Genomic DNA, 20,931 nt, shown 5'->3' on the forward strand with positions numbered 1-20,931 from the left:
TATTACTGAATACTTAATAGCAAAGACATGTTAAAAGACATGGTCCCTATCTCCCACTTTGGAGCTTATGGAGAAGGGAGAAGATGAACACCAAGAACAATGCTCTATATAAATGCTGTGATAGAGATGAGAGAGGCCAAACTTTTCTGGCAATTTAGCATGTGCTCCAGACTGTAGGGTAGAGAGGCAAGAAATGTCAGAGTCTTCACTGTCATATGAAGAAGGTTGGCTTTTAACCTTAGTAATGTGGAGCATTCAAAGAATGTTTTTCATCTCACGATCTACATTGGGAGGAAGGCGTAGGTAAGGCAGAAAAACCACATAGCTTGCCATTTCAGTAACCCATAATCTGGGAGGGAGCTGATTGGTCTGAGCTAAGGCAGTGGAGCTGGGATAGTGAAGAAGCAGAAGATTTGAGAGACATTAAGATGAGAGAATATACATAGAATTGTTGTCACTAACTGGATTGAAAATTTAAGGAAGAGTGAGAAATAAAGAGCACATCCTTGGGTTACCTGATTTAGTCAACTGGGTGGATGAATATGTCACTCAAGATGAGAAGAACATGGAAGGATGGGGTAGATTTAATTAAGAATGTGTTGTCTCCAGATTTGCATCTCTATAGATAGAAATGTATATGTAAATTTCTGCAAAAGAAGCTTAGTTGACCGTAGAACATATTTGTCTATGACACAGAAGAGAGGTCTGGATTAGAAATGCAGATTTAGGAGTTATACAAATGGTAGTTGCAGCCATGAGATCCATATTTTCACCCAAACAGACTGGGTGAAATGGGACAAAAACAAAGACTAATGATGTAATCCTGAGGAACACCAACATATAACAGATAGAAACAGAAACCTGTTGAGAATTGTCAAGAACAGATGCAGGAAAATCGGGACAAAGTAGAGTCACTATGCCAAAGGAAGAGGGGTTACAAGAAGGAGATGTTCTCCAGGAACAGATTCAGTAGAGAAGCTTAGTAGGTTGAAGAATTAAACATGTTATTTGACATGAGTATCTGGAAAGTCATGGACAATTTTGGTGAAAAGTATCTGGGTGGGGTGGCCGAGGTGTGTGTTCACAAGAAAGGGGTAGAAGTGTGGAAGTGCTAGGAGGGCAGGTTGCTCTTTATAGAAGTTTTGCAGAGTAAGAGCTAAAGGGAGATACATGGCCAAGTAAGTCTTTTGTTTCTGCTTTTCTTCTGGCTCTCAGATTTAAGAGATTTAAACATGTTTGCTTGTTGAAAGATAAAGGGTGTATGAAAAGAGTGGATAACTTTCGGAGCAAAATGTGATAGAATCCAGACAATAGAAGTACAAGTATAGGAAAGGAGAGGGTGATGGTCTAGGATACAGTGTGCTGGAGATGGGTGGCAGTTTGAGGTGTTCTTGACTGACTATTTAATATAAATGGAAAAGGATGCTTATCTATAAAGAATGATGATGAAGAAATTAAGTAGGGGATTTGAAAAGAGAGTTGACTAAAATAGTTGATGGAAAGAGGAGGAAAAGGAACCAATGAGGTAAGGAACAGCTTTGAAATGGTGGCATCAATCCTCATGCTGGGCAAGAACTCAGATCTTACTTTTAGGCTTGGGGATCTAATGAAGAAGGTGCAGTAAAGCAACACTATTTGCCAGCTATGCAAATGGCAGGAGGCTTGACAAAGTTTGTGTAAATGGAACTGATTTGAGGGGCAGAATCCATAACATGTAGCAGAGTAAACACACTGGGATAAGTGGCTAAGAATTTGGACATCACTCCTGTGGAGGAAACCACATGTCTTCCACAGTACAGACACACCTGAATGATCTCAGAAGAATTATGGCTGAGTATACTCAGGCTACACCTTCCTAAGCCACATGGAACATAAGCCTTTCTTAAGAAACATCAATGACAATGGAGAAAAGACAGTCTCTTCAATAAGTGGTGCTGGGAAAACTGGACAGCTACATGTAAAAGAATGAAATTAGGATACTCCCTAACACCATACACAAAAATAAACTCAAAATGGATTAGAGACCTAAATGTAAGACTGGACACTATAAAACTCTTAGAGGAAAACATAGGAAGAACACTCTTTGATATAAATCACAGCAAGATCTTTTTTTGATCCACCTCCTAGATTAAAGGAAATAAAAATGAAAATAAACAAGTGGGATCTAATGAAACTTAAAAGCTTTTGCAAAGCAAACTACAAAAAAGACAACCCTCAAAATGGGAGAAAATATATGCAAATGAATCAATTGACAAGGATTAATCTCCAAAATATATAAACAGCTCATGCAGCTCATATTAAAAAAACAAACAACCCCATCAAAAAATGGACAGAAGACCTAAATAGGCATTTCTCCAAAGAAGACATACAGATGGCCAAAAAGCACATGAAAAGCTGCTCAACATCACTAATTATTAGAGAAATGCAAATCACAACTACAATGAGGTATCACCTCACACCAGTTAGAATGGGCATCATCAGAAAATCTACAAACAACAAATGCTGGAGAGGGTGTGGAGAAAATGGAACCTTCTTGCACTGTTGGTGGGAATGTTAATTGATACAGACACTATGGAGAACAGTATGGAGGTTCCTTAAAAAACTAAAAATAGAATTACCATATGACCCAGCAATCCCACTACTGGGCCTATACCCAGAGAAAACCATAATTCAAAAAGACACATGCACCCCAATATTCATTGCAGCACTATTTACAGTAGCCAGATCCTGGAAGCAACCTTAATGCCGATTGACAGATGAATGGATAAAGAAGATGTGGTACATATATTCAATGGAATGTTACTCAGCCATGAAAAGGAACGAAATTGGGTCATTTGTAGAGATGTGGATGGACCTAGAGACTGTCCTACAGAGTGAAATAAGTCGGTAAGAGAAAAACAAATATCGTATATTAACGCATATATGTGGAATCTAGAAAAATGGTACAGATGAACCACTTTGCAGGGCAGAAATAGAGACACAGATGTAGAGAACAAATGTATTGGACACCAGGGGGGTAAGTGGTGGTGGTGGTGGTGTGACGAATTGGGAGATTGGGATTGACATACATACACTAATATGTATAAAATAGATAACTAATAAGAAACTGCTGTTTAAAAAAAATAAATTTTATTTTAAAAATTTATCAAAAATTTAAAAAAAAAAAAAGAAGAAAATGAAATAAGGCAGTATAAGAACTAAATAAAGGGAATGGTTCTTGATGGGATCCAGGTAGGGGAGAGGGGAAGGAGTCATAAGGCCATTATTGGGCAACTGGAGAAAATTTAATAGGGAGTATTTATTAGATATTAGTATTGTATCAATGTTATATGTGTTGAATGTGATGAATATACTGTGGTTACGTTGGAAAATATCCTTGTTCTTAAGAGATACAGGCTGAGTATTTAAGGGCAAAATGTCTTAAAAAAAAAAAAAAAGAAACGTTGATTGTTTCTATTTCTTCACTTTTGAAGGCAGGTAAGGATCGTCTGGTCTTAACCTCAGTGAGTTATTTATAGGCATCATAAAAACTCTGCAGTGACCTCCAGTCTAGTATTATCTTTATTATTATTATTACTTGCTTGTAGACTTCTCATTGTATGCCTGTCTCCCAGTCAGAGATGTCTGAATATTCAGATATAACAGTTTGTATGCTTTGTTTTGTGTTATGAAGTTATACTTCAGATTCATATTTTTGTCTGGTTTTCTTAAACACATTTATAAAATTTATTGCATTCACCTTTTTTTTTGGCAAAAGGCAGCATCCTCAAGAGAGAAACAGAGCAGTAAAGGACCAGAGGAGTCTAGGTTAGCACCCCAGTTCTCCCACTTATAATGGGTATCATCTAACCAGTCATGTAACTCCTCAAGCCTCAGATTTCTTTCTTGTATAGAAAAGAAGGGTTGGTTAGATGTTATTATATTTTCCAGGTCTAAAATTCTTTATAAGTTAGAAATCTTACTTTGTCATGGCCAATTTGAAGTGTAGCATTAAAAGTCAAACAGCCAAGAACATCTGCAATCAGGGTAGGTAGCAGGCTGTGTCCAAGTATTCTAGAAGTCTAATACTGACACCGGAGTTTTACAGTGCAACAGCATAATCATTCCTACCAGCATGTTCCATTAAAGCTCGATTTACTACCAGGGAATTCACCTGCTGACATAGTAAAACTCCTAACTGGGAGCATTAACATTGCAATGTCAGATGGGGAAAAAAAAGTGTTCATAAATTCCACGAATGTGCATTGCTTTATTTGGGGTCCGGGTTGCAAACTCATTATTTATGCTCTGTACAGTAGGCCATCAACATATCCCACTGGGAAATTAGTTTGCAATTTAGAATCGTTTCAAAGTACAAGTGATTCTCAAGTCATTTTCTGAGGTTAAATGAGAACTCTTATTGCTTTCCGTGGGCTCAGAGGGAATTTTTACTCTATGTGTTCCTTCCTCCCCCAGCTTCGGCTATACTGTCTTGATTTTTCTTGCTTAAATGCACTTTGGTGCTAAATCTCCTTTTTTTCAATTTTTGAAAGCCAGTAAATGGAATGGCATTTGTTGCATTTTCTTGCTTGTTGGGACTGCTTAAGTAACTCACTTTTGATTACTGCTTTTATTCTTCGAAGACTCCTGAGAGGTTTCCACGTTCTCCACGAACGGCATTGCTTAGCTAACATAGGCGTCATTGGGGAAGACTGGACCGCATCCCCTTTAGGGGGCAGTGAATCACTCATCATGCCACTCCCATCCCAACTTCTCATTCCAGGGGCTCTTCCATGGGACAGGGATCCAGGCAGACTGGCTGAGAGCAGAAGAGGTGAGTCTCACAACTCCAGGTGATGTCATTGAAGGTTCAACCTTGCTTATGGGCTTATGATGAGCCCATAAGTGTAGAACAAATTATTAAGATAGAAAGTGTTCCTTCCACTGACCCTTTCCACTTTCACATACCCCTTTATTTGATTCTTTCCTTTACAACCTCCTTAAGCATTTTTTTGAACAATATTTCACTGGTAATTGTAGGCATATCCTCTCAACCTTACCCCAGCCTAGAAGAATTGATCTCAAACCATCTGGTAGATAGTTTGTAACCTGATATTATCCTGGGGAATAAATAGCATTACTTTAAGTGTACCAGTTTAGACTTCATCATTCCCAGAAAGTAGCAAATAAACCACAGTGTGAAGCTCTTGTAGACATTTATTCTTTTCCTCCTTTCTGAAATGCCAAAACCTGATATTATGAGCTATAATGAACAAAAATCAAATAGAAAATAAATCAGAGTTGTTAAGCCACATCAAGGGACTCCTCTCCTCCAACAAGAAGCACTAGAATTTATCTGAAACCAAGATTTCAACATCTCTCTCATACATTAGGAGAGTGTTTCCATAGGCCCAGACCAGAAAGTATACAAACCAAAGGGATTGCTTAGTTTCAGAATACATGAAATCACTAGTTTAAACATAGAAACTGCACACCAAGAGTGCAAAGAGACAATGAAAGCCAGAGATCAACAGAGTAAATATCACCTAGAAATACTAACAGTCTTAAAGGTCGGAAATCCTTAGTTCAACAAAAAGACCCATCCATTAAAAGCAGTGAATTACAAGATAACCTGAGAATAGCACCCTATGAATTCCCTTTAAAAGCCGATGTTATTCAGCTAAAAGCTATTCACTATAGTGCTTTCGAGGTAAATACACAGAGCAGGTAACAAACAGGGACTGAAACCTGAAGGAAAAGAAACCAAAAATGAAGTGCATTTGGAACTGCTTAATATTGAACTTTGAAGGCATTAGGGAAAGGCTTTGTTTCATGGATATAAATCCCTACATGCAGTGTTCCCAAGCTCTTCGGTATTGCGTGGAAAAAAAAAAAAAACAAACCACAACTATTCAGTAGTTACAATCTTCTGAGTTAGTCTTCTTGGCTGAAATTGGCTTAAAATGTTTTCCTTGATGACGGATAATTCAAGTCTTTCTACTGCTATTTGAATGTGAACATGTTTCGAAAATAATCCCCCTTTCCTTCAAGCTTCGAAAGAAGCAGGTGTTGGTTTGGTTTTCTGGAGTTTTTGGTGTTTTCTTTCTTTCTAAATGTTATATACATTTTATAATTTGTTAACACCTATATTCAAATCCTTTTGGCCTTTGCTTGGTAAAATAACAGGTTAGACAGGTATGATACTTGGCATATAGAAGCTTAACATCTCTTAATCTGTAAGAACTCTTGAGTGGATGGTATTTATAAAGACATCTCTCATGTCTCCAACGATTCTTCTCTCCTAGACTTTCATATTGCTATTTCCGCTTTTAGATATCATACTAATTATTTATCATTAAAGCCCCAAATCTTCTCATATGTATAGAGATGGGCTAAACCCATTAAAACTTCCCAACTATCAGGAAGTGTCTTATTATTAAGGCAATTTCAGAGATTCCTACCTTTTTAATGTTTCATGAGATAAATAGTTTATTAATAACAGTTTCCTACAATGTGGCAAAAAAGCAGTAAGACATGCTCTCATGACTTTTCTCTTTTCATAAACATTGCTTGAGCAAGAGAACCACTTCTCTAGAAGTCAGATTCCACTTCTAGCTTCTCAAAGTTGTAATCTACTTGGACTCTTCCTTCCTGGAAGGTCTATCATAAATTACTAAAAAAAGGAGATTAATATATCTTTCTGTCCTTTTCCCCCAAAATGTTAAAGCTTTTCTGAAAAGTCTTATTTTAAACCATATGCCAAAGTATGCTTCCTCTACCTAAATTAGAATCTGAAGGATTGTATAACCGAATCCTTGAAAATAATCCCATGGAGGTAAAATCCATGGTGAGTCCATGCTTTCTAGGTCACTAAAACCTAGTGTGGATGCTGTACGTGGAGGTGAACTTTTATAAAAATGCAAGTGTATTACTGAAATCAACAAAAACCCAGTGATTGGAAGGCAGCAAGAGGACTCCAGGCTAGACTATTATGTCAACAGGTTAAGTGAGGATCTGAAGATGCTGGGGAAAGTCAGGAATCCTCTTCTTTATGCGACTATCTGTCTAAATCTAATCTCAAGTATAAACCAGGGGCTGACCTGTCTGTTCATTAGCATTATTATCCCCTCCCTCTAACCACTCAAATGTTTTGTTCTCAATCATGAATGTGTAATTTCTGGGGATTCTGTATTTTCACATTAGATGTAATCATATATTCTGAAAGTTTGCTTAACTGTCCTGAAATTTTTACCAAAAAGAAAGAAGAAAATAGGAAACACACCCCCTCTACCTAAAACACAAATTTCCTTGGGCCATGCGGTGCATTCTTTCCCTAGTCAGTTCCACAGTCAGGCCTCTGGAGCAGAGACATTGTACACAAACTGCCTAATTCTGAGGTTCTCAATAATCAAAATGATGTTTTAAAAAGACAGCATAAGCAGCCTCAAACCTTGCTGTTCTAAACACATAGCCTTGGATCTGGAAGGAACAATGAGGTTGTAACATCTTTATTGGCAAACTGGTGAAGCCAGGAGTCGAAAGAACACAGAGTGTCCCTTTCTTCAGCTGGTTTTCACAGGTTTGTCCATGTCAGCAACTCAGACTCAAGACAGTCAAAACAGAACCCTTCAGTTGACCTCATTCCCTCCAAAGCTTGCTGCTCTGTTGTGCAGAGATCAACATTTTTGTGAATTTTTTTAAGTTCTGTTTCTGAAGGCAGAGGAGCAGAGGGGAGACATAAATGCACTGCCACAATGATTAGTTTAGCTTTCCTTCTTTTGTAAGTTTCTTAGAAACATGGTGGCCTTCCCTGTACAGATTTTTAAACATCTTCTATCTGGACACCCTTGGAAAATTGGAAAAAAACAAACCAAACCAAAAAACAACAACAAAAAACAAAGTCTGTGCAGCACATAGCCAGATATGACTTTAAAAAGTTGCTAATTGGGGACTTACTTCTCTCCATTAGGACTGTGTAAGAATTATGCACACAAGGCTGAGGCTTTTCTCTGCTTAAAAACCATCTGCAGTCAATTAGAAATAAGCCTGAGTGTCGTGTTAATTCTGCAGAACCAAACAAAGTCATTTTTGTTTAAACTCTTTCAGTGCTGTGAGAATGAAAGGTTACAGAAGGGGGGAAAAAAAGCCATAGAAAAAAACTGCTGTGTGGCCCCTGGAAGGGAGCTGAGGGGGCAAATAAGAAATTACTTTTCCTTGAGAATACAGACCTGGAAATATTTTCCAGGAGAATTCTATTCTATACCATTTCTCTCCTGGGGTGTGGGAATGTGGAGCAAGCCTACTCTTTCTTCTAAAAAGGCAATTTTTAAAGCAACGGAACATTCTCCAGATTCCCTCAAAATGAATTTGACCAAATAGTTGATATGTCTGGCAAACGAGTAGTAGCATTTCACTTTTAATTTTGTGGAAAGCCAAACAAATCAAAACTATATTTATAGCATTGTGTGCATTTCAAATCACTTTCATAGTTACTAAATGTGATTGGTGTTCTGACCTCAAATATACTAAAAGCAACTATTTCTATTGAAACACATCTTGCCATGAATACCACAGTCCATGTCCACCTTTTGTTAACATCAGTAGCACTGATTCTACTGGAATTTGAGTTTATCTCTCTTAAAGAAGTCTGTGGCTAACCAGAGACAGATTTTCCACACAAGTAGAATAGAACTACATGTTTTTAAGGTTGATGGTCCCTAAATAAAAGGGGGGATTTCACTTATTCCTTTGGGCTAATGCATTATTTCTTCTCCATACCTTTTCTTAAGATTAGGTCCTACTGTATCTCAGATGAGAAAGGCAGATGAAGACTATTTTTGTTAACTGAGTTTTGAGGAGTATGATTCAGCACTTAATCTGCAGTACCCAATAGGTACTCTACAGGTTCTTTCAGGCAGGTGAAATTGTTTGTCTTTGCTATTTAATCCTTATCAAAACGTGGGCTATGGGGAATTATTTGTAGATGTAGGATTGATTGGCATGCTAAATATTTATTCTTTTATATATTTTGACTCTATCTTTGGACCAAACCAAGAGCTGGTCATTGAACCAAAATGTCTGACACCATTTTTATTGGTTTTCACTAAATTGTCCAGTAACTTTATGCCAGTTGTCTGTATTGAGAAGCACCATAAGAAATGGTCCAATAAAATTGCCATTATACTTACTGTAGGAATATTTCTATTTCATTATCCAATACCTGTTTATGAGAGGTATGAGAGAAATTTCTCAGATTTTTAGTTTTGGATATTTTTTCCTGAATTATGGTTTTCTTTCTTTTTTTTTTTTTTTTTCATTCTTAAATCTTAGGAACACTGTGATTCTTGTAATTGATATGCGTTCCCTTTTAACTGCCAAAAGCTTTGAGGCCAAAGCTTTGTGACATACCCTTTATTAACTGTAGTATGTCTATTACATATATTTATACTTCATACATCAAGAGGTTTATTAAAGTGTAGCCCTTATAGTCCCTTTACTCTCTCTCTCAACTATTTGTTTTTTCTTTTTTATGTTTATTTTCTTTAAGCTCTGACAATTCCTTTGTGATATAAGTCAGGGTGTTTATAAGTAGGTAAACATGTAAATCTAAGTTAAGCCCTGCTGTTGAAGTGTAAGCCTATTTAACCTAAACCTTCTCTGTGAGTGCTTGCTATGTGATAGCTTTTCTAAAAGATTTAATTTTGGTATTATTTTTACGTCATACAACTTTTTATTTGTGTTCAAAATTTTTAAAAGCATGAATAAGATGAAAGAAATGATTTTGAATAGGTATAAAGACACTCAAGTAGAATATCTGAAATGATTACATAATTGGCAAAGAGGACATAAAATAATGTAAAAGAAATTAAGGTTACTTGACTTTAAGGGGGAAAATGACTATAATGAAATTAAAATACAATATTCAAAATGTCAACCATCTTGACAACTGTTTTGTTTGGTTGGTTTGTTTTTGTAATCTCTTTAGAAAACAATCCCTAGGTAAAAATAAGAGGAATTAAGTTTAAAAATCTGTAAAGAACACTGGGAAGATGATCCTGTATGCTTAAATAATATTTTTTTCAATTTTTATTTTCTATTGGAGTATAGTTGATTAACAGTGTTGTGTTAGTTTCAGGTGTACAGCAAAGTGATTCAGTTATACATATACATGTATCTATTCTTTTTCAACTTCTTTTCCTGTTTAGGTTATTACAGAATATTGAGCAAATTTCCCTGTGCTATACCGTCCTGTTGGTTATCTATTTTAAATATAGCAGTCTGTATATGTCAATCCCAAACTCCCATTCTATCCCTCCCCCCAACACACTCGCCCCCCACCTCCCTGACCCCTGGTCATAACCATAAATTCATTCTCTCACTGGAACTTTATGCAGGAATTTATGTTACCTTCTGTGTTATCTGTGAGAGTAACCAAAGCATCCAAGTCAATTGAAACAATGTCTTCCCCCCACAATTAAAAAAATACAAATTTGCAAACATTTTAACACCAAACAAAATTGACTGAGAATTTATATTAACCTCATTTTTATTTTTTCTCATGTTAGCTTTGATAATTGAAAGGCTAGAATATGTTTTGCTACCACTATGACCATATATGTAAGTACAAATGAAGCATAAAACCGAAGCACTGCAAGTTAAAGTGTTAAAATGATTCCACTGTCATCAGATATGAAAAGGTAGGCCTGTCTCTTGATTATTGGTTCAAACTAATTTTTGTTTGTTTGTTTGTTTTGGTTTTCAGGAAGATGAAGCTAGGAATGTAAGCTTTAGACTAATTAGAAAAAATAAAGGAAAAGAAAAAAGCTCCATTGTTTGTATAGTGTCTTTAGATTTTAGGAATAAAATCTAAAGTGGAGAGATATCTGCATATTATTTTTAAAAAAAGGAAATAAGGTCAGAGATGGAGCTAGAACTCAGGTCCACACTGCCAAACTCCCTCTAGCCATCTCTTTAACTAGGTGTATTTTCATCTAGAGGTATAAGATGGAGAACCTGAGTGACAGCTGGCCAAAGCCTACATAGATGATGGAGAAAAGACCATACAGTTCCCACTATTTTGTCAGATCACAAAGGATTATTCTATTGTTCACTAACAATTCCTCCTGGCTTCCTACTGTCTCTCAATATTTTATTAAATCTTGAAAAGAAAAATCAAAGCAGAATATCAGTCATTTAGCTCTTTTCAAAATCCAGAAATGCTGGTCCTATGCCACCTCAACTCCACTTCTATATGACATAAAAGAGTTTTTTGATAAAGAAATAATTGGTGTATAAGAGAAGAGTCATTGCACATCTTAACATGGGATGTAATTTTAGTAGACAATTATTTAAATTCAGATTTTCCTGGAGACCTTGATACTATCATGTAAATGATTTATCCCACTTTATCTCAATCAACTATTTGGGTAATACTACCCAATAATTGTATATGTCCTGTTATATTTTTAAAGAAATACTTGTATTTCATCATGAAACCTTATTAACACAAAGATTTTCCACTTATGGAGAAGGGCAAGAATAGTAGGGGGAAAAAAGTTGGGAGCCAAGAGGACATTAAATCTTTCATGTTTTTCCTATGTGGATTTTTTTGTCATCAGTTGCTCTAAATTTGTCACTATTTCCCACATGAGTACTACCTGGGTAAATTATGGCTTCCATCACCCTTTACTTGAAATGAAAAGCAGATTGCACTGCAGACTTGAATTATCCTCCAATCCAATATTGCATGATATATGATCCATCTTGATGGGAAACTATTGTTATATATTTCATAGTTATGATTTCCAAGGTATCAAACTCCTCATTATCTTCCTGTGCTAGCCAGCTATAAATGCCAAACACTCTAGTTTTCAGTATGTGCTTTTTGAAACTTATAGTCCTGTGTTCTATGTATGTTTAGCATTTTATGGTGCTGCATAATATAGACATGTCATAATACCTTATCGAAAGCCCCAGCTAGGCTATTGGCAGTATAGGTTTCATTTAATTCCTGGATGCTGCAGACGTTCTTTGGTATTTCCTGTATAATATAATAAACACCAAACGCAGTGCTTAAAATGAATATTTAAAAAATCAATCAAGCTTGAAATTTAATTTTATCTAATTGGCTTGCTATATTCTAACAAAATTGAATGACATAAAAATTTCACCTACCCTGTATAATTTTATATTTTCTCCAATCATAAAAAATAGATTTTTTTCTTCTCTTTTAAGGTCCTTTGATATAATCTTTTAATTTACTAAGTTAATTTGACTCTCTCTTACACAGGTTGAAAAAATGGTATATCATCATCCTAGGGTAATAGTCACATGTGAAATATAACTTTATGTTGGCCATTCTATTCATGTTTTGCTTCTACTATGAATCCAAGACAATCACAGCGCTTGAAGAAGCCTTTGGTCTAGATTGAAAAGACTACTTCTTGTGTATAGATTTCTGGAATGGACTGAACTATAAGAAGATAGACACAGGCCATTTCTTCTGCTCCTTCAAACCATTCTGGAATTATGTAACCCACACTGATTCATCCTCTAACAGAAAGGAGCCATCAGTATGACTCACACCACAGTGAACATTTCCAGTGCCTCTGGGAAAGAACAAGTAGGTCTTAATGGAAAGTATCAAAGCAACAACAGCAGCTGGCTTATAAGCAGACGACGGTAGGGAAATATTTTTTTTTGAAGAAGAAGAAGATGTTGGGGGTAGGAGTTTCTTTATTTTTGCTGCGTTGGGTCTTCGTTTCTGTGCGAGGGCTTTCTCCAGTTGTGGCAAGTGGGGGCCACTCTTCACCGCGGTGCGCGGGCCTCTCACTGTCGCGGCCTCTCTTGTTGCGAAGCACAGGCTCCAGATGCACAGGCTGCGTAGTTGCGGCTCACAGGCCCAGTTGCTCCACGGCATGTGGGATCCTCCAAGCCCAGGGCTCGAACCCGTGTCCCCTGCATTAGCAGGCAGATTCTCAACCACAGCGCCACCAGGAAAGCCCAAAGGGGCTTTGAAGGGGAAATATATTTTTTATATAGAGTCAGTATGTCTGGTTAAAAAATAAATATATATAAATGGAAGAATACCCATATAGAAACCCCAAAGGAGTATGATGAGGCACATGTTTGTTTCTGATTAGCTAACATTACTAATTTAGTATACTGATTTGGCTGTGTTTTCATACACAGTTGGGTTTACTGAATTTTCTCTTAAAGTAAAAAAAAAAAAAAAATCATATTTACTGCAACAATTTTATCGTTGCTATTTTACCGTAATACCCAATAATTACCTTGCAGGTATTTTCCCTCTTTCCATTCCCTCTGATGGCCATATTAACAGAGACATATCCAGAAGTAACCAGGTAATGAAAAGTCAAACTTACTGATTCTAACCAATTACCAAATATTGCAAACAAAGCTAACATATTCATGACAGGTAAGAAATGAATCTACCTGACAATCCCAAGAGTAGTGAACTTTTAGAATACTCTTTCTTAATGTGGAAATAAGTTTTAGAGTGTCATTATTCAAGGCTCTTTTTAAAATCCCGATTAAGTATATGTATATAAATTGGAGATGGATCAAAACAGGGCTCAAAACTCTTCCAATCAATTTTCTATCACTGTTTAATATTGGCTGCCACAGGAAACAACGGGTCACAGTGTTCTTCTAGGAATGAAAACTTCTGTGATGAGCCAAACAAACTAAACAAAATGAGTTTATGGGGCTTCCCTGGTGGCGCAGTGGTTGAGAGTCCGCCTGCCGATGCAGGGGACACAGGTTCGTGCCTCGGTCCGGGAGGATCCCACATGCCGCGGAGCGGCTGGGCCCGTGAGCCGTGGCCGCTGAGCCTGCACGTCCGGAGCCTGTGCTCCGCAATGGGAGAGGCCACAACAGTGAGAGGCCCGGGTACCACACACACACACACAAAAAAAGAGTTTATGGTGCTAAAACTACGGCTTTAAGGTGTGCTGATTCTCCAAGCTTCGACTATATGACTGGACAAGACACTTTGAGAAACAAAATACAGGACCACCCCCCACCCCTTAAAGATTGTGCCCTGACTAGCATCACCAGCAATCCTAAGGGCCTTTGTTTTTTATTTATTTCATTAAGGAAAATTCTTATTTAATTATAAGGAGCAATTTTTTCCATTGAAAATTGTAGACAAAATGAAAAGGGTAATGCATAGACCTGTGTATGAAAATTATTATTTTCTCTCCACTGACCTCATGTAGCTGTTTTTGGACTAACTGGGAATGTCTCAGTTTTGCCCATATATCTGATTCACATTCAGATTAATTTTACTGTTGTGATTTACGATGTTCTCGGTTTCATATTTACTGCTAGCTCAAACTAATAAGCTCTCCCTGGACTGGTGCCATGACACCAGGTCAGTGCCTAGTTAATCACACCATTGTTTTCCCATCCATGTTGTCCTCTGAATTATCTACAATGATAATTGATTAAAAACATATCCTGGATGATGTCATTTTTCAAAAAAGAACAAATTCAATTTTTCAAAGAAAGCTTCTTTTAGGTTTGTACAGGACTCTTTTTGAACATCTTAAATCTTTTTATTAAATAGAGTTTTGCATTCGTCAAAATACATATATTTAGAATTAGCATTAATCACCATTAAAATCTCTTTTGAGTCTCCATTTGTAAAGCCCCAGTACTCTGAGTTCCATATGTGAGCAAAAACTAGAGCATACCATAGAGAAATGGAAGTACAGTGACAGTTTTATTTTGATGTGTTATTTCATACTACATAAAACCATTGTTTTCTACATTTTTATTGGGAGTAACAGTTTTTTGTGAATCACATTAAAATGCTCAAGATAACAGTATTAAAGCATAAGATGTTATATGCACTACTGAGTTTTCAGTGCTGGGATTAATTTTTTATTAAATCTCTCCATATGTAGCATGTATAGTGTTTTGGATTTTTTTTCCTTAAGAGAACATCTTATCTTTTTTTAAAAAAATTTATTTATGTATTTATCTTTGGCTGCATTGGGTCTTCATTGCTGCTCAGGCTTTCTCTAGTTGTGGCCAGTGGGGGCTACTCTTCGTTGTGGTGCGCAGGCTTCTCATTGCAGTGTCTTCTCTTGTTGCGGAGCACGAGTCCTAGGCACGTGGGCTTCAGTAGTTGCGGCACGTGGGCTCAGTAGTTGTGGCATGCGCACTCTGGAGCACAGGCTCTGTAGTTGTGAAGCACGGGCTTAGTTGCTCCGTGGCATGTGGGATCTTCCTGAACCAGGGCTCAAACCTGTGTCCCCTGCATTGGCAGGTGGATTCTTCTCCACTGCGCCACCAGGGAAGCCCGAGAACACCTTATCTTATTTTACAGTTTCTATTAGTCACATAGGACTATATTCAACAGATCTTAAAAGGAGAGAGTCACTTTTGGACTCATCTTTTCCAAGTAATCTGAATCATACCAGATGCTGCAGGTGTATAAAAAAAGTAGTTAAAGACAGTGCCAAAATATTAATCCAGGGAGCAAAAGATTTTATATCTATTTTTGATTTTGTGCATCCTGACCTTAGAAGAGGTGCTTTGCTTTTCTGTCTTGTTTTCCTTGGAGTAAATATAACCTCCGTGTACTGACAACCACAAACATATTACATTATGAAGTTTCAGCCACTGGCTGACAGAAACAATCAGATCCACGAATGTGGTGTGGGTTTTTTTTTTTTTTTTTTAACTGAATTTATATTGGTTATCTGGCACATAATTAGAAGGGCAGAAAAGAACAAATCCATATTCTATTGGCTTAGGGGTCTTCAGGAGAGCCTTGAGCAAATAGTTTTTAAATCAAAGTAAAGAAATTCTTTTTGGAAAGGAGATCAAGCATGGGGAAGATGGGAGAGAAATTAAAATGTGCAAATAGAGAAGGCGATCTATGAAGACAGTACGAGAAAATTCCATTAGTAATGCAATGTTGGCTTCAGTATTTGCCCTGATTCTTTTCCTTTTCTGCATTATGTCCAAATTCCCATTCACCACTACTTATCTTTGTAAGGGCTGAAGTAGTGACTATTTGCTGTGGACAGGCCAGTAGTCAAAGGTAAATTTTGATTACTGGTATCAATGCTTACTTTCTCCTACTCGACTTTGTAGCATCTGCACAAGAAAAGTTAAAATAACTGTAAGGGGTTAATGACGAAAACTATTCTATGTGAATGGCTCTGTGTACTATCCATCGCCATTTCTATAGCAAACCTAATTCATATTATAAAACCATTTAACTTGAGTTACATCATATATAACCACATACTCCACCACCCAATCTCCATCATCCTTCCACTTTTTAATTAAGTTCTAGTTTAGCTCTTCATCCTCACTGAGAGCTAGGCAAATGCCTCTCCAGCCTTTCATCCTTCCCCTTAGTCCTACTTTTCTACAAATCTTAATTTACCATTTGGGTCATCCCATCAAGGCCCTAGTTATTTCATCTCTGAGAAATATTACCTAGGGGGCTTCCTTGGTGGCACAGTGGTTAAGAATCCGCCTGCCAATGCAGGGCACACGGGTTCAAGTCCTGGTCTGGGAAGATCCCAGGGAGCAACTAAGCCCTTGCGTCACAACTACTGAGCCTGCATTGCTGCAACTACTGAAGCCCACGTGCCTAGAGTCCGTGCTCTGCAACAAGGGAAGCCACCGCAATGAGAAACCAGCGCACCGCAGCGAAGAGTAGCCCCTGCTTGTCGCAACTAGAGAAAGCCCGCACGCAGCAACGAAGACCCAGTGAAGCCAAAACTAAATTAAATAAACTAAGTTTAAAAAAAAGCTTTCTTTAAAAAAAAAGAGAAATATTACCTAAGGACTTAAGTTTTAGTAAGTCTGGGTTCTAAGATTGGCTCTTCTGCTATTTCTATGGATTATGTGATATTTCTTAATCTGTAAAGAGAACAAGTTGGGTTAAATGATGGCTAAAGTGCAGTCAATTTAAAATTGTGCTGATAACCTTCCTTGCCAGCAGTTTTCTTTGCCTTTTTATCTACATTTTGGAACATGGACATACCACTCATATAAATTCCCACTCATATTAAAAATGTAGCCTCTTGCTTTCTCATCATTCTCTACAACAAATTCATCACTAATTTGGCTGTATTTACTTCCAAATGTAGATACTACCTATGTGTAAAATAATTATGAGTCACTCTCTCACACTGGGGTCGAATGAAGAGACATGGCCCCATTTTGGGTCCCTGGCCAGCTCTCTGGAAGACATTAATCCATACTGACCAATTGACCTACTGTCTACCACTAGCACCACGTTCACTGACGGGGTCTAACTTTAAGAGTCAGAGGAATGCCAGCATAACTTCTGACTTTCAAAGCTGCCCCAGCATCTCATATCTAAATGTTGTTGCTCAATCCAACTTCCAGAGGGCAGCTAAAATAACAACTATTTCCTCCTAAGCCTTGATGAATTCAACCATCAGTGAATATTCAAATGATCCCCTGGGTTTTGATACAAAATCCAAGAGTGTTTAGCAAACATGGCTCAAAGATCCCTCTTTCACGAATCGTTCCAACTCTGTAGGAATCTCTAAGCTTTACTTTACTGGTCCTAGGCAAATCACTTCAGCAGAAACTGTCCTCTAATGTAAACATGAATAATGTTTTTCTTCTTTAGTGAAGAATCATTTTAAATTCAACAAGTCATCAGTTCTTATACTTGATCTAAAGCATCAGAGAGCCCGGCAGAGAATTGGACATAAGGATGGCTTAATCCACTGATAAGGTCTCAGGCCAGACTGCACAATAAGTTATCAGCAGAACATCCCAGCCTCTGAGACTTTCTATTTTTTGCCATTAAAAATCTTGCTCAAACCAAATATTTTTCACCAGTCATTGGCATGGTTCTTTCTGCCAGCTTCTCAAGTTTCTGTTAGCAATTAGCTTGTATCAGTGGTTCCAAAGCCTGTTTATTTGAAAATCCCACAGCAATTTCCAAGTCCCCAGGGATCCAGTTTCACTCATGGAACTAGCAACTTTGAATTAATCCAAGCTTGGCTACCATCAATCTTCTCCACACTTCCAGAAGTGACTCTTACTCCTTAAGAGACAGGGGCTCCTTGGAGGTTGGGTTAAACACTCCCAGGCAGCAAATGCAGGAAAGAGTTTTTAAAAATTTCTTCTCTCTGATGAACACATATGCAAATGCATAAGATCTATTTTCTCTGGAAAGTACAGTCCCAAATAGCACACTCTCACTTGCACAGCAATTTTGACCTCACTGTAAACTCAATTATGTCTTCTTTTCCCCCCTCTTGGGTGTTTTGCTTTTTTAAAAAAAATATGTGTGTGTGTGTGCATATGTGTGTATAGGATATGTTTATATTTCTGTTTTTTGAAAACTATCATGGCTCAAGAAGTTTGCCAACCCACCCACAATTTTTTTTTCTACAAATAGGTACCACAATACTGCATAATTCAGGGTTGGTTGAAGCCAAGGATGCAGAAACGTGGGTTCAGAGGGCCAACTGTAAAGTTATACATGGATTTTCGACTGCATGGTCGGGGGTTGTGCCCCAACCCCTATATTGCCCAAGGGTCAGCTGTATATCGTGGTTGACGTGCACACACTGCTATACGTAAAATGGATAACCAACCAGGACCTACTGTATAGCAAAAGGAACTCTGCTCAATGTTATGTGGCAGCCTGGATACGGGGGGAGACTGGGGGAGAATGGAGACATGTATATGTACGGCTGAGTCGCTTTGCAGTGCACCTGAAACTATCACAACATTATTAATTGGCTATACTCCGATAAAAAAGAAAAAGTTTAAAAACAACCATATATTGTGAAATAATCACTATAATAAGTCTAGTTAACATCCAACACACCTTACATAGTTATTAAAATAAATTCTTTTCTTGTGATGAGAACTTTTAAGATCTACTTCCTTAGCAACTTTCAAATATGCATTATAGCATTTATTAACTATAATCACCATGCTATATATTACTTCCCCATGATTTATTTATTTTACATCTGGAAGTTTATACCTTTTGATCCCCATCACCCATTTCTCCCACCTTCCCTACCCACTTCCACTGGTGATTAGCAATCTATTCTCTGTATCTATGAACTTGTTTTATAGCTTTGTTTTTGTTTTAGATTCCATATATAAGCGAGATCATGTGGTATTTGTTTTCCTCTACCTTATTTCACTTAACATAACGCCCTTGAGGTCCATCCATGTTGTCACAAGTGGCAAGATTTTATTCTTTTTTATTGCTGAATAATATTTCATTTTATATATATATACATATATATGTATATATATATGTGTGTGTATATATATATATATATATGTATAAAACATTATCTTTATCCATTCATCCATCAGTGGACACTTAGGTTGTTTTCATATCCTGGCTATTGTTAATAATACTGCAGTGAACATGTGGGTGCACATACCTTTCCAAGTTAGTATTTTCATTTTCTGCAGATAAATACCCAGAAGTGGGATTGCTGGATCATATGGCAGTTCTATTTTTAATTTTTTGAGGAAACTCTATGCTCTTTTCCATAATGCCTGCACCATTTTATAGTTTATATTCCCACCAACGGTGCACAAGGGTTCTCTTTTCTCCACATCTGTGCCAACACTTGTTATTTCTTGTCTTTTTGATTATAGCCATTGGGGGAGGAGAATTATTTTATCACAGTCCTCCAATGGTCTGCAAAGATTCACATCTATTCCACATGCAAAAAACAGTTACTCCATCTTAACATCCCCCCACGAAGTCTCATTTCATTACAGAATCATTTCAAAGTTCAAAATCTTGTCTGTATTTTATCATATCAAAAATCCAAAATTTTATCATCTAAAACAAGTATGGGTGAGGATCTGGGCATAATCTATCCTGAGGTACAATTCTTCTCTCCCTGTGAACCTGTGAAACTTAAGATATAGGATATCTTTTCCATAAATACAAAGGTAGAAAAAGCATAGAATAACAGTTATAGTTCTCATTCAAAATGTGACCAAAATCAAAAAAAAAAAAAAAAAAAAAGAAAGAAAAGGATTCCTTAGTCCCAGGCAATTTCAAAATCCAGTCAAACACACTCCATCTGATTTCACATCCTGGGAATAATACCATGTGGCAAGTCTCCACCCCTGGGGTCATTCTTCCTTTCTCGTGAAAAATCAATTATGTAATGCACCATGTCAGTAGAATGAAAAGCAAAGCCCACATGATTTTCTCAATTGATACAGTAAAAGAATTTGATAAAATCCAACACTGTTTATGACAAAAATGCCCCAAAACTAGGAATAAAAAGGAATTTTCTCAACCTAACAAAGGCCATTTATGAAAACCAGATAAAAACATACTTACTGATGGAAGACCAAACACTCTCCCTAAGATTAGACAACACAAGGATATCTATTCTTGCCACTTCTATAAAACATCGTCCTAGATGTCCTAGCCAGACCAACTAGACAAGAAAAAGAAGACTGAGCAAAATAAGTAAAACTATTTGCAGATGGAATTCTCTTGTATATAGAAACTTTAAGGTAGCCAATGAAAAACAATTAGAACTAATAAATGACTTCAACAAGATTTCAGGATATAAGATCAATGTACAAAAGTAAATTGCATTTTTATACACTAGCCACAAGGAATCTGAAAATAAAATTAAGAAAGCAATTGCATTTACAACAGTAACTAAAAGAATAAAATACTAAGGAATAAATTTTACTAAATAAGTATATACCCGTGTACACACTGAAAATTGTTAAACATCATTGAAAACAATTAAAGAAAACATACACAATTGAAACTATATCCAATCCTCAGAGATTGGAAGACATTATTGTTAAGATACTACTTCCCAAATTTATATACTGGTTCGATACAATTCCTTCCAGCTTTTTTTAAAGAAATTGACAAACTGACTTTAAAATTCATATGGTAAGCCAGAA

This window comes from Kogia breviceps, chromosome 10, assembly GCF_026419965.1.
Source record: "Kogia breviceps isolate mKogBre1 chromosome 10, mKogBre1 haplotype 1, whole genome shotgun sequence".
Classification (NCBI taxonomy): Eukaryota; Metazoa; Chordata; class Mammalia; order Artiodactyla; family Physeteridae; genus Kogia; species Kogia breviceps.